General features: G+C 35.2%; 1 protein-coding gene across 1 annotated transcript in view; it reads left to right on the top strand.

The window, feature by feature from the left end:
• Positions 1–126: 126 nt before the first annotated feature.
• LOC140170345 (uncharacterized) overlaps positions 127–14676 on the top strand; it is a 78386-nt gene continuing 63836 nt past the window's right edge. The window contains exons 1-2 of the mRNA XM_072193712.1: positions 127–505; positions 11238–11252. The gene's annotated coding sequence lies outside the window, so the exon portion shown is untranslated. The remainder of the gene's footprint in view (positions 506–11237; positions 11253–14676) is intronic.

Below are 14676 nucleotides of genomic sequence, written 5' to 3'. Positions count from 1 at the left end.
AGTTCAAGTTGATTTACTACAAATATTTTTTTTAAATTTAAAATACGATACATTTTGCACCCCTTTTGAAAAATAGTACCTGTCTTTCCTTAATGAAAAAAATAATATCTGAACCAGGTAAGAGATAGAGCCCATGGGTACGTAAGGTGCGGCTTATTGGCAGCCATGTAACCTGTGAAATATTCAACTCCAAAAAAGCATCAAAATCAGCCGTTTTCACTGGGTTCTACGCACCAATATCACGCTTGTGGGTCTGTTTTCTTCAATTAGAAAACGTACATGATGAATTTTACCACCTGGAGTGTGTAAAAAGAACAAAATCAGTGGAATAGTTGGAAAGCGAACAAGTTTGTGTGTTGGTTTAGCCCGTCGGAGTGTTCCAGCGACTCCAAGACAGGGTTTTTTGATCTTTGGCTGGATTACATATTGGAATATTGGACTTAACTTAACATGGCGAATTATGAGATATTATCGTGCGTGGTTCTTGTAACCATTGCTTTATTAGGTAGGTTATCATATCTTAAAATTATGTTATGTAAAATATATATGAGAAAACATCGATTTATTAAGTCATTCTTATGTACCGAATGGTGTGCCATTCTGGATTTTACGTCATAACTGTTCATATCTTCTCAAGAAAAAATACTCATTAAAGTAGAAAATTGTAAAATAGTGCGTTGATGTGATTTAAAGAGTTTTCTGTTTTTCGAATCAAACCCGATCTCTTACAATTAAAAATATGCTTTAACATGACTTAAGACGCCATTTTGGGGTACTTAAATGCACTCCATAAAACTCTATTTTATTACTTAAACCTAAATCTTAGACCGAATACACATTTTGTTAGTTGTTCTAGTAGAGAATGTGGTAAAATAAGTAAAATATACCTACTGTGCATGTCTCATAAAATGAATTTTTTAAAAATGGTATTAATTTTGACATTTTAAATGCTCATGGTATTTACCATGGTGCGCGTTTAGATTACATTTCCCAATTCAAGATGAAATATTTTTGTTGAAACTTACACTTATTAATGTTTCAGAAGACCGTTCCTTTATTTATCGGTTTATTTTCTCAGAGCGTTATTTCTAGGAAACTTTGATCAGTTTATAAGACAAGACCAGCTTTGGTACAGGTTGGTATGCCGCCATTTTGTTCATAATAATTTAGAACAATATGTCCGGAAAAGCGTCAAGATAAGTGTAAAAATAGGTTCAAATGCAATTCAAAATCACGTCATATAAAAATAATGGGGTTCTGCTTAATGTTTTGAAAGCATAATGTTCTTGTTTCAAAGTACAGGCTTTCGACACAGACCACTTTAAAGGGACTGTATTGTGATATATCCGGTATAAAGTTCTACGATCACTATTTTATACAAGCAATTCTTCTATCCAAAACGTTCCAGATGATAGTCAAGGCACTTTGTCTCCAGAAACTATAAAAATATCTTTGAGATATTCGAATGACAAAAGTTTATTACCATGCAATAATTATTATCAGCAATTTATATACTTATACTAGACTAATAGGTATAGTAATGCACTAATTTATAGGATAAAAAGTTTTGCAGCGTTTATTTAAACTGTTTCTTTTATCCTTCCTTCTCCTTCATCTTGGTTTTTTCTTCTTCTTCTTCTTCTTCTTCTTCTTCTTCTTCTTCTTCTTCTTCTTCTTCTTCTTCTTCTTCTTCTTCTTCTTCTTCTTCTTCTTCTTCTTCTTCTTCTTCTTCTTCTTCTTCTTCTTCTTCTTCTTCTTCTTCTTCTTCTTCTTCTTCTTCTTCTTCTTCTTCTTCTTCTTCTTCTTCTTCTTCTTCTTCTTCTTCTTCTTCTTCTTCTTCTTGCCAAATTATAAGGGACATATTGGATACATCAAGATAAAAATGCTGTCATAAAATCACAGTTAAAACACACCAGCTGAATATGAACATAATGAGATGCACTAAGTAGATGAGTCCTTCTTAGTTTTCTTCCACCTCACCAACTGATTCTTTCTGTTTGCCGTCACATGTTTTATTTAACTTTTCAATGTAAACAACAAAACAACAAGGACAAAATACAAAACAAAGCAAAACAGATGAAACAAATCAAAAACAAGGCTCGCACTCACGCGCTCACTCAGAAAATGCCTTCACATATTTTATTTAACTTTTCAATGTAAACAACAAAACAACAAGGACAAAATACAAACAAAGCAAAACAGACGAAACAAATCAAAAACAAGGCTCGCACTCACGCGCTCACTCAGAAAATGCCTTCACATATTTTATTTAACTTTTCAATGTAAACAACAAAACAAAAAAGGACAAAATAACGCAAACAAAGCAAAACAGACGAAACAAATAAAAAAACAAGGATCGCACTCACGTGCTCACTCAGAAAATGCCTTCACATGTTTTATTTAACTTTTCAATGTAAACAACAAAACAAAAAAGGACAAAATAACACAACAAAGCAAAACAGACGAAACAAATAAAAAACAAGGCTCGCACTCACGCGCTCACTCAGAAAATGCCTTCACATGTTTTATTTAACTTTTGAATGTAAACAACAAAACAACAAGGACAAAATACAAACAAAGCAAAACAGACGAAACAAATAAAAAACAAGGCTCGCACTCACGCGCTCACTCAGAAAATGCCTTCACATGTTTTATTTAACTTTTCAATGTAAACAACAAAACAAAAAAGGACAAAATAACACAAACAAAGCAAAACAGACGAAACAAATAAAAAACAAGGCTCGCACTCACGCGCTCACCGTCAGAAAATGCCTTCACATGTTTTATTTAACTTTTCAATGTAGACAACAAAACAAAAAAGGACAAAACACAAACCAAGCAAAACAGACGAAACAAATAAAAAACAAGGCTCGCACTCACGCGCTCACTCAGAAAATGCCTTCACATGTTTTATTTAACTTTTCAATTTAACAACAAAACAAAAAAGGACAAAACACAAACAAAGCAAAACAGACGAAACAAATAAAAAACAAGGCTCGCACTAACACGATCACTCAGAAAATGTCTTCAAATGTTTAAACAACAAAACAAGAAAGGACAAAACACAAACAAAGCAAAATAGACGAAAAATCAAAAACAAGGCTCGCACTCACGCGCTCACTCAGAAAATGCCTTCATATTATGTTCTAATTAACTTTTAATGTAAACAACAAAACAAAAAAGGACAAAACACAAACAAAGAAAAACAGATGAAAAATCAAAAACAAACTTGGCACTCACGCGCTCACTCAGAAAATGCCTTCATATTATGTTTTATTTAACTTTTTAATTTAAACAACCAAACAAAAAAGGACAAAACACAAACAACGAAAAACAGATGAAAAATCAAAAACAAAGCTCGCATTCACACGCTTACTCAGAAAAGAAAAATCTTTCTTTCTTTCTTTCTTCCTATAAATCTATATTTTACTCCATGTGAGAATCTTGGTCAAACAAGAACTAAACTTTCATTTAAAGGCCTATATCGACTACTGCAACTTTTTCTACATCTTCTTTCTTTCTTTCTTTCTTTCTTTCTTTCTTTCTTTCTTTCTGTCTTTCTTTTTTCTTTCTTTCTTTCTTTCTTTCTTTCTTTCTTTTCTTTCTTTCTTTCTTTCTTTCTTTCTTTCTTTCTTTCTTTCTTTCTTTCTTTCTTTCTTTCTTTCTGTATGTATGTAAATATATATTTTACTCCATGTGAGAATATTGATCAAACAAGAACTGAACTTTCATTTAAAGCGATTCAAAAAACATAAAAACCATACAATGAATATACCAGTTAATTTGCCATTTGCTCAACTTTCAACAACATTCAGTTGTAATGACAATCTGACGAAATTTTCCTTTTCTTTTAAAGAATAGAATGCAGCATGACTTAGCGGTGTTTGCACTCAAATATTGAGATAAATAAAGCTGACACACAAGAGGAACTGTATGGGTTCTATAAAAGAAATCCCAATTTTCGCCCCATATGCATGCTTTTTCTTAGGAGGAGGACACGCCAAAAACTTTCGTCTATATAATATTATTAGCCTTACCTCAAGAACCACTAGATCTATGGAAATATAAGATAAAAAAAACACACAAAAAAACAACAAAAAAACAAAACAAGCAAATACAATAATTCGGGTTTTTAAAAAAAAATGTAGACGTTTAGAATCGGCTCTTTTCTATGATATTTTCATTTGCAGCATTCCTGATATAATTTCGTAGAAAAAGCACCACAAACACGAATTTACTTCTTTTTTAGGGTGATTCAAAAAGAAGTAAACCCAGGTTTGTGGTGCTTTTTCTCCCAAACTGAGCATTTTACCCACATTTGACCTCACAGATATGTTCATCAAAGTCGTTGTCATTCTAAATACTTTTATATACTTTAGACTAACAATTTAGAAGTTGTGAGGCCCAAAAGTGTCCTAGGGTTAAGACTACCCTAAAATGGCTAAAACTAGACAAATGTGGCTCCTGCCGAGGGCTGCTTGAATTCTAGTCATTGAAAACCACAAAAAGTGGTATTGCCCCTAATTTCGTCCTTCATTTGGCATAAAAAGAGGAGTAATGTGATGAAAAATCATTCCAAAGGGGTCTTGAAGAACACGTGTTGATTACCATTTTTTGTTGAACCAGGGCCGGGAAAATATGAAACATATTATGATAGGTGATTTAAATGTACCCAACACAAATAAAAATGTTTTAAAACGTTTTTAGTAGGGACGTCCTTTTGAGGAGAGTGAGAGCAATCGCTCTCTACTCTCTCCTTAAATCTGATATGGGAGAGTGATTTTAGCTCTCCTTAATAGCTGACCATTCTCTCCTTACATTCTATTGTAAATGCTCTAAACAGCTCTCTTTGAAGGCTCCAGAAGAGCTATTTAATGCTCTCCTGCAAATTCCAAAAGACAGTCCCAGTTTTAGCACGTTTTTATAACATTTAAATATTGCATCATAAAATGATCATAAAAACGTTAAAAACATTTTATATAACAAAACATGGTTTTCATAATATTGATAAAATTTGATTGCAAAATATTTGTTCACAACATTTGGTCAATATTTACACTAGTTGCAAAGTTTGAGGCAACATTAATTTTGAATGTTTTTAATTATGTTAACCCAGCATAAATTTACAAATTTTAGTTGGCCTTTTGTGTGCTCATTAATTTGAACATATTTTGAACGTGTTGCATTTGCTTGGTAATTTCGTTGTTGTATAAATTACGGTCATGGTTAATTGGTTCGAGACATTGAAATCTGTACACCCCTATGGAAGACATGAACTTAATCTTCCACACAGGGAGTGCAAGTTACAAATGATGTTACCTGAATGGATGACTCCACCCCCTGTGTGAGAGATTAATATCATGACTTCTGTAGGGGTTGTATCACACTGGGGTTGTATTATTTCAACTGGAATCGCTTAAGGGTACTACACCCCGTGCCAATTTTTGTGCCTATTTTGCATTTTTCTCAAAATTATAGCGCATTGGGGACAAGTAAGATATGTATATTATAGGGCAAGGACTACAACTACTGCACTGGAAATTTTATTTCAGCACAGACAACAGTTGTGGAGTTACAGTCAAAAATGAGGGAAAACCAATATTTGGTCAATAAATCAATAACTAATTGCTTTGAGTTGCTGAATTTTCAGTACAGTAGTTGTATAGTCCTTGCCCCTATAATATATATCTTACTTATCACCAATGTGCTATATTTTTTGAGAAAAATGCAAAAATAGGCACAAAATTGGCACGGGGTGTAGTATCCCCTTAATGTCATGATTAGTTCGAGACATAAGTATACACCCCATATCATTTGCAGGTTTAATGATGTTCTATCATGCATGCATAAACTTGACACGGCAACACTGCCAAGCTTTGATTCTATTATGAAAAACTGTTCAGTGTATATCGGGTCTGTATACAGAAATACAAGCAAGCAAACAAAACGATTTAATTTTAACAACAGGTTAAGGGCGAGGGGCCCGGGCGAGGGGTTCATGCAGTTAAAGAAAAGTGGTTTGTTCCAGATCAGTCAGCAGTTTTCGTCTATATAAGTATTTACATTGTAAATACACGAAGATGTATTGCTAAAAGAATCTATATGTGTACAATAACTAGTTCTCAAAATTAGTAAAAAAAAACTGCAAGAAAAAAACCTTTTTGAGATTCGGGCAAAACTTTCAAATTTGATAGTTCATAATAGTAAGACACAATCCCTAGCAAACACAAACGTTTTACGGAAAACGTTTAAAATCTCGGGTTATAGAAAGGGTATAAAGTTTTGACAAATTTAGAAAACATATATTCTATAACATATAATGTTATTAAGGGATCTGGAATGAGCGTTTTGAGCGTTTCGACAGTATTTTTTGTGGGACATGAGAGCACATAAGAATAATGTCTTTCTGATATCAAATAATTTTCATCTTTTGAAATTCACGATATAATACAAATTTTCTGACAAATTATTAAAATTTGATATTTTTCACATTTTTGATATATAACAGTCCTCAAAGTAAATTTTACAAATCTAATGATATATTCTTAAAGTATGTGTAGCTGGGAGGAAAAGCCGACGATCAATTGAAAATGTTGACCTTTCATATTGAAGATATGGATTTTTTTCCCAAAAAGACCTAATTTTTGTTGGTGTTTTGGGAAAAAAATCCATATCTTCAATACGAAAGGTCAAACTTTTCAATTGATCGTCGGCTTTTCATTCCACCTACATACACTTTAAGTATAAATCATCAGATTTATAAAGTTTACTTCGAGTACTGTTAAATATCAAAAATATCAATTTTTAATCATTTGCCATAAAATGTGTATTACATTGCTAATTTCAAAACATCAAAATTATTTGATATCAGAAGGACATTCTTCGTATTCAGAATGCAATTCGATATGTCTGATGTGCTCTAATGTCCCACAATAAATACTGTCCAAACGTTCATGCCCCAGCCCTTAAGAGTTAACAAAATCTGCAAGAATGTTTGCCAGAAAATATTTTGCGTGCAATATCATTTTGCCAACATTTTTAACCGTTGTTGTTGTGTTTTTTCACATTTAAATGTTATTAAAACGCTTTGACCAAAACCAAAACACGTTTATAACACGTTTATAATATTTAAAAACATTTTTGTTTTTAAAGGGTCCGATCGGGGTCAACACGGTATTTCATATGCAAATGCTCTTACCGACTTTTGTGGCATTTCTTCTTTAAAAAATTGTTGTAACAAGAGCTTTTCAGGCCTCACCTTAAATATAACCTATTCTGAAAAAAAGAAGAAGACAAATCAGTTCAAATCCATGCCCAGCAAATTTGACCGAATCTGCACGCTTCAGTAATCTGCATATGCACTGCGTAGGCCTATTGCACCGATGGTTTTAGTTTGTCAGGAACTTCAACAATTGCAATTGGTACGGTAACTCGTATTATGTGTACAATCTTTGTATCGGCTACTGTGCATAAATTTAGGCTATAGTGCCCAGACTTCATCACGAATAAATCAATCTTTTTGGTGAAATAGAAATCCCAATCGCATGTACCGGATTTCTGTATCATTTCCATTGGTTAACCGACGTTATAATGATTTGTTGCACCAGGAAAGTTGAGTTTCTCAATTTTCCTGGTTGCAAGATCAGCCGTGGTTATTTCAATTCTGGAAGTTTTTTAAGCTTTCAAAATAATAACATTTTGTTTTTGCCTGACTATCTTGACTATTTAATATCTGGAAACAGCAATCTAAAAGTAAAATCTAAAAAAAATCTAAAAGTAAAATCTAAAAAAATCTAAAAGTAAAATCTAAAAGAAAATCTTGACATACACCATTTTAATAACGTCTTTAAACCACCGTCTTCCAAAGGATGCCAGCGAACAGTATATTAGGGATCAAACATCATCAGCTTTCAAATATCATTCGAATAACAGCAACAACAAAACATCATAGCCGTTTTCGCCAAACGTTTGACAAACATTTAGCGATCAAAACGTTTGCCAAACGTTTGCGGGCGTTTACGAAAATGTTTGACAAACGTTTGTGCTCGGCAATTGTTTGACAAACGTTTGGCGAAAACGGCTGTGATATATCTCTCCAAAATGGCTGCCCGTGCCGTTACAATTTCTACTGGTACCGTTCCGGAACGGTTGGTTCAATTGCATCAGGAGAGACCGTTGCATATAAGGTTTATTGGGACATGCACAGTATTATAATTTATTATCAGGTGTGGGAATTTAAGTCAGGGTGTACGATTAGGCAACCTTTGGGGTGAGATTTTTGTTGAGATCCGATAGGGATTATTATAAAGTTGCTCCCATATTTCAAATTCTTTGAAGAAAAATATGTAAGTGGTATTGAGCGTTTTGCTTTAGGAGCAGTTCAATAAATATGAGCCCCACCCCCACTAGAGGGTAATTGTTTAGGTCGAAAGGGGGACTTTTTGGCATACTTTTCGAAAATGTTAAATTCATAATAATTATTTTATCTAGCCCCTTATCTTTGCCCCTTATATTTATGCGTTAGTTCGTTTTTTTAAATTCCATTGCATAGGCCTAAATCACTAAAACCAATGATATGAAAAAAATTGCTTTTCAAATAATGTGCCTTACTTACTTTCACAGAACGGGTTATCGCACTATGGGCTCATCAATAGAGCCAGTAAATCTGAGGGACTTAGCAATAATTGTGACATAGTAACGAAAGGAGACGCTTTTGGAAAGGCTCGTAAATTGAGAAATAGCAAAAAAATCTGCCCTGGTGAAATTTTTCACAATTTGAGTTTGTTGCAAATTTGTGGTTAATAATGTTTAAAATATTGTCTGATAGTTTCAGTCTGGAATATAACTGGCATCTTGTATTTTTTTCAGACATTTTCAAGGTCATTCCTACTCTCAACATTGTCAATAGTATTAATTTTTTAAAGGCCGATATCTCAGTTTCCAATTTTATAATACCATAACTTACGAACTCAATATCTTCGCTTAGGAATGTCCGATTGGGGAAAACGGCGTTGTGGAGCAAAATATCTCTATAAAGATATGTAATACACTCAAAATTAATAACCTGCCCAAAAGTGTCTCTTTTTGATACACCACGTCACAATTATGAGATTCGAAAACAGAAAGCGAATAGCCTTTTCGAAGTATGGCGTACACAAAAGGAGGGCAGTCTTCAATATGGGTAAAACCCGGCAAATTCAAAAAGACTTTACCCACTTCGCGCGTGCAGCGTCATCCTATTGTGTCCGCCATATCTCGAAAAGGTTAATTGCGTTATTATGACAAATGTAACTGCGTACTCATTGGTAGCGTATAGCGTATTCATCTATAGTGTATCTTTTAGTTCTGTTTTTTTTTTTGTTGTTGTCATCGTCGTTGTCCTCTTTGTGTTTTAACACCCCGAAACATACATACATTTTATCCTCTTCCCAGGGCTCATAGTTATAATTATTGCACAGACCTTAATAGTTTAATCATCCTATCATCTGATAAGGCCAAAATATAGTTTGTCTCAAAGTTTGTGAAGATTTTAAAATCCAATGCGGGTGCGATTTGTTTCCTGTGTTTTGTTTGTTTTTTTTTTTTTCTGACCCAAACTCAGCTAAAATATAAGCTTGATATGCTCGGACCTTCCAAAAGTTACATTAGGGCCTATATAGCCTACATTTTATTTAAATATTTTCACTAATTTAATCGCACAATTCTACCAACAAATGCTTTTAAGAACTTTTGCCTAAGCTGCAGTCATCATTTCATCCTCAGCATGCAAGTAGTCCAGTGGCGTGCCGTGGCAGCTCCTACCCGGGGCTGCAGAAAAGGTACATTTTGCCGCCCCTTCATCAACAGCCCGAAAAGTGAAGAGCAAAGAAAAAAGAAAAGAAAAAAGGAGTATAGGCGTTGGCGACTTAAAAGCAATTAATAATTATTTTAGGCCTAGTTCCAATTTTTTAAACACTTTTCCATCATTTTTACACCCTTTTTTTAATTATTCTTTTTGCCGCCCCTTCTTCTTTCGCCGCCCATTCTTTTTGGCCGCCTCCTACTTTTATCCGGGGAACTCGCCCCCCCCCAAAAAAAATACTCGTGTATATTTGGCATCTTTCCCATAATCCTTTGTGTTCCTCCCTTTTATCACTGATTTTGTAGGCCTATGTGATACCCTCACTTGTCAATTCAATGACCCGATCGACAGCGTCATCCCCATATTTCTTCATAAAACTGAGATTTTGGTATCATTGAAAGAAGAAAACTCATCTCATTACCCTAGACTCTCAAGTAAAATTTAACGCCCACGATATGTTTCGATCAGATTGTGTGAACAAATACATGGTGAATTGTGGTAACCACAACCGGAAGTATGTATATAGGCATTGTTAAACACGTTTATGCTTCTCATATCAAAATCTCTAAAGTAATTAATACATGTACAACTCAAAATTTGGAAGCATATTGTTTTATAAATTATAGACCCGCCCTCGGATCTGTGGATAAGGACTGTAATGTAGACTATACCATTATTAATCAATCGAAGCAATATAAATTTTCGCGTTTAATTAAACGAGTAGATTAATTCAGTCATCGTCTGCATACATGTGCTCCAGGCGCATTGGGGCCCGGCATTGGGGTTGAGAGGAAGGCCGTGATTTAGCTCTGAGTATTTCGGATTTTGGAGAGAACTGAGGGAGTCACATCACTTAAGGCTGTGAGACAGACTGACTAAATGTTTTAAAGGTTGGCCTCAATGTAAGAAAGAAAAGAGAACTTGAAAAATCTTACATCGCCCGCCCTTTAAAGACAATACTTCAAATTCTCACCTAAAGTTGTAGAATATTATAGTTCATGAATCACTGTGTCTGTCTGTTTCATGTCCTGTTGTCTATGTTTTCATTTCCAGTTTGTTCTTCCCTTGTTTGGCCTATACTAATATAATTGTCATCCTTGTATCAAAAGTGCTGTGATGTCATCTTGTGTTTGTCGTTTTCCGTTTAAATTATGATCGCTACCGTCCATCGGCTTCTTGACGTCTCTTCTGGTGTAATCCGACACTCGTCTGCATGTCCTTCCATTTCTGTCCGTTGTCATATCCTATATATTTGCGTGTCTGTGCCCCTCTAGCTCTACGACTATTCTATTTCATTGTTTTACCCATCAGGCCGTCTTATACGTTTAGGTTATCGTAAGATATGCAAGATTTTTATGCTCTATTTTGTTTGTCTGTTTGATTTTCTTAAACACAGTTCCGTCGATACACGGTAAGTAGTTGTACTAAGATGCAGCATGCTGTGCATCTGGTGTGGTGGTTATTTTGCATGAGGCATGAAAAATATATTAAAGGGAATGTGGTACAGTATTGCATGAATAATGGGAAAGTAGAGTTGCATGTGTCTACTTTGATGTAAAAAATACTAAATAAGCTAATGATAACCACAAACTTGTGAGCTGGGGAAGGGAGTAATTTTTTCGAGCGCACGCATTGCGGTGTGATTATCAGACTCTTGATCTTCCCAACATTACAAACAACGAGCACCCGGTAATAGTTGTGCCAAACAGTTGGCAAACACACAAAATTTGCAATGCACAATTATGAAACATTAACATGATCGTCATCCACGGCGTTGTCTTTTTAAAGATATTTTTGTTTGTAATGTCAAGCATATCTAGGCATTAGAAGCTGAAATCTAGGAGATAACGCTGATGATCGGCCAGGCGTAAGTGACCTGGCGATGCATGGTGGTCGCCATATAGGTGGTCGGGCATTTTTACAGGACAGGCAAGTGATTACCTTGATCTGCCTCGCCTTTACCAGATGAGCCACGAGGAGAGGGGAATTAAGATTTTGTTGGTTCTGCGGGGAACTGAACCGGGACCTCTCGCACCAAAGGCAAAGACCTTAACCATTGTGCCACGCTGTTGCATACCCTCCCATCGGTACCTGCAATTACCCCAGATGGAGACTGATTAGCAGGAATAGCAGTAAGCTATTCCAGTTGAAATACATAAACCCTATGATGGAAGACATCTTACCTTAGTGTAAATTTCATGAGGGTTACCTGGGTAACGCCATTTGAAATTTACACCCTTGTGTGGGATATTATATGGTCATATCTTCCATAGGGGTGTATTGATTTCAACTGGAATATCCTAATTTTACGTTGCGCAACCCGATGACAATGCCTCATTTCAAATGTTTAGTTTTAGTTTTGGTTTTGGTCACGTGGTTTCCTATTGTCCTGCCTAACCACTTGAATCATAAGATATCGAACTCATTCTTTCTACCCTTTGTTAAAAACTGAACATTTGTGTCAGTCAGTTTCGGTTTTGGTTTCAGTTTCTTATAAGTGGTGTGAAGAAAGAAATTATTCGGTTTGAAGTTACCTACTCTAAGTATACAAAAGAAATGTTTAAATTTCGCAGTGCAATATTCACGAAGAGAGAAATCGAGCATGGTAATCTACATTGAAAGACGTGGTTTACAAAATCGAATAAGCCTAGGCTATTTCACCTGTGAAAAAATATAGACCATCGAAATATTTGCATTCGACATTACAAAAGGGCCACTATTGTAATTGTATAGGTGCTATAAACAAAATCGATTCATGTCCTTAATCCCATGTACCAGAATCGATGGAAGGCCATTATATGACCTCTAATAACCTAATGACTTTTACTGAAGCAATTTTTACTGCAAAAAGCAGAAGATAGAGGGGAGAAGATATTGTGTGGTGTGTGTGGGGGGGGGCAAGGGGTATGGGCCGGGAGAAAGAGAAACAGATGGGAGAGAGCATTGGAAGTGAAAGAGAAGGGGAGGAGAGCTCGAGATGAAGATATCGAATGTAGGGGAGGAGAAGGGGGAGAAGGAGTCACTTAGGGAAGAGGTGGTTATATAGGGAGGGCGCCCCCTCTTAAAGAGGTATGGGTTGTGCTTCCCGGGGATAATAAACTAATTCATAATCAAATCATCTCCATGCATCGTTTATGTTTCATACAAACAAACAAAGCCCCACCCCACCCCATCCTTCAATATACGCGCATGTATATGATTTCTAGGCATAGAACTCGTGAGTGTAATGCCACATTCGACAGAGAGCATCAACTGTCGTCCGCAGGATAGATTTCCGATATCAATCATGATAATAATTATGTTAGCACAATAGGCTATTGTATACTTCTGGTTATATACCCTATACTGTGTCCTCCCAGCATAATAGTGTTATGATTGCAGACCAGATCTGCTCTACTTTTTAATCCCTTGATTTTTGGTTTCTGAACAAAAGAGAAACCAAAACTAAAGATTTGAAATGAGGGAATTATTCGTCGCCAGCGAAGTGGTTACATAACTCCCTGGTAACTGGATCACGCACCTTTTGGAATTGGTAGTACATGCCATAGACTTTGTGTTGCGATCATTTCGATCGTGGTGCAGAACTCAAAAGCGTGATCCAGTTGACATAGTGATAATCGGATTACACGTAACACTTCGCTGGCGAATTGTTCTATGGGTGTTACGAAATAAGATTCTGAGGATGTAAAATAATTGACACTCCTGGGCAATTAATTCGAGATATCAAGGTCAACTTCATACAGGGGGACAAAATTTTAAAAAACTGGTCCAATTTTGTTGAAACCTAGGCCCTATATGCCATTACTCCTCTCGTCAATAAGGATTCAGAAAAAAAATGTCGAGAAAACGAAATTTTTTCCAATTTTGATGAAAATGGTCTCAAATTGTTCTTTTTGAGATAACTCCAATAAAGAATAGTTTGAACCACCGAGAATGACTTCTTACCTGTAACACAGCAAAATAGGTAACTGAGTCCTATTGATGCCGACCTACCGGTATTGCCATGAACGAGTCCTTACATGTATTTATTCATTATTAGCATGAGATAACAGTACCACAAATTTGAGACCATTTTCATCAAAATTGGAGCATTTTATCTATTTTAACCCATGTGGATCTTCAAATTCAACCGTTGACCTTTTGGCTTATAACTCCGGAACCAAAAGTCGGAAGTAGGTCAAACTATTATTTTCTGAATGATCATAGAACATTTTGGTATATGGGTTTGGAAAAAAATGAGCAGTTTTGTATTTTGACCCTTGTATAAACTTTGACCTTGGATGGAACTCTTGAATTGCCCATGGGTGACAATTCTACACCCCGATAATCTAATTTTGTACCACTTATAGAATAATAATCGGCAAAGAAAAACACTTAAACTGACAAAACCATAACCTGATAAAACAATAGTTTAAACTTTACGGCCGGACAAACCATTAATGTTATAGCTCCAAATGAATACACTTAATTTATGTTATCCCTATACCAAACCATGGGAGGGCGCATGTGTTAAATACTTTTGGGACTGACGTGTCTTCCCGACATGTTTTAGTATAATTATTAATCCTGCGAAGGGTGCATGTTGGTGTTGACTATGAAATTGTTATATATTGTTAATATAAATTATTGTTAATATACAAAAATACATTTTCAATATTGGAGAATTTTTCTTAACGATCGTGATGATCGGATAAACATGGTCATGGTGATGGTGCTTGCATGCTAATGCTTTGAAATAAGGCCCCAAAAAATGTTTGCTTGCCCTCCACCAACCGACCCAAAATTGGCTAAAATCAGAGTGGGCCCTTTTTATTATTTATTATTATTTTATTATT

This window comes from Amphiura filiformis, chromosome 14 (genome assembly GCF_039555335.1).
Source record: "Amphiura filiformis chromosome 14, Afil_fr2py, whole genome shotgun sequence".
NCBI lineage: Eukaryota > Metazoa > Echinodermata > Ophiuroidea > Amphilepidida > Amphiuridae > Amphiura > Amphiura filiformis.
This window is presented reverse-complemented; position numbering and strand designations above follow the sequence as displayed.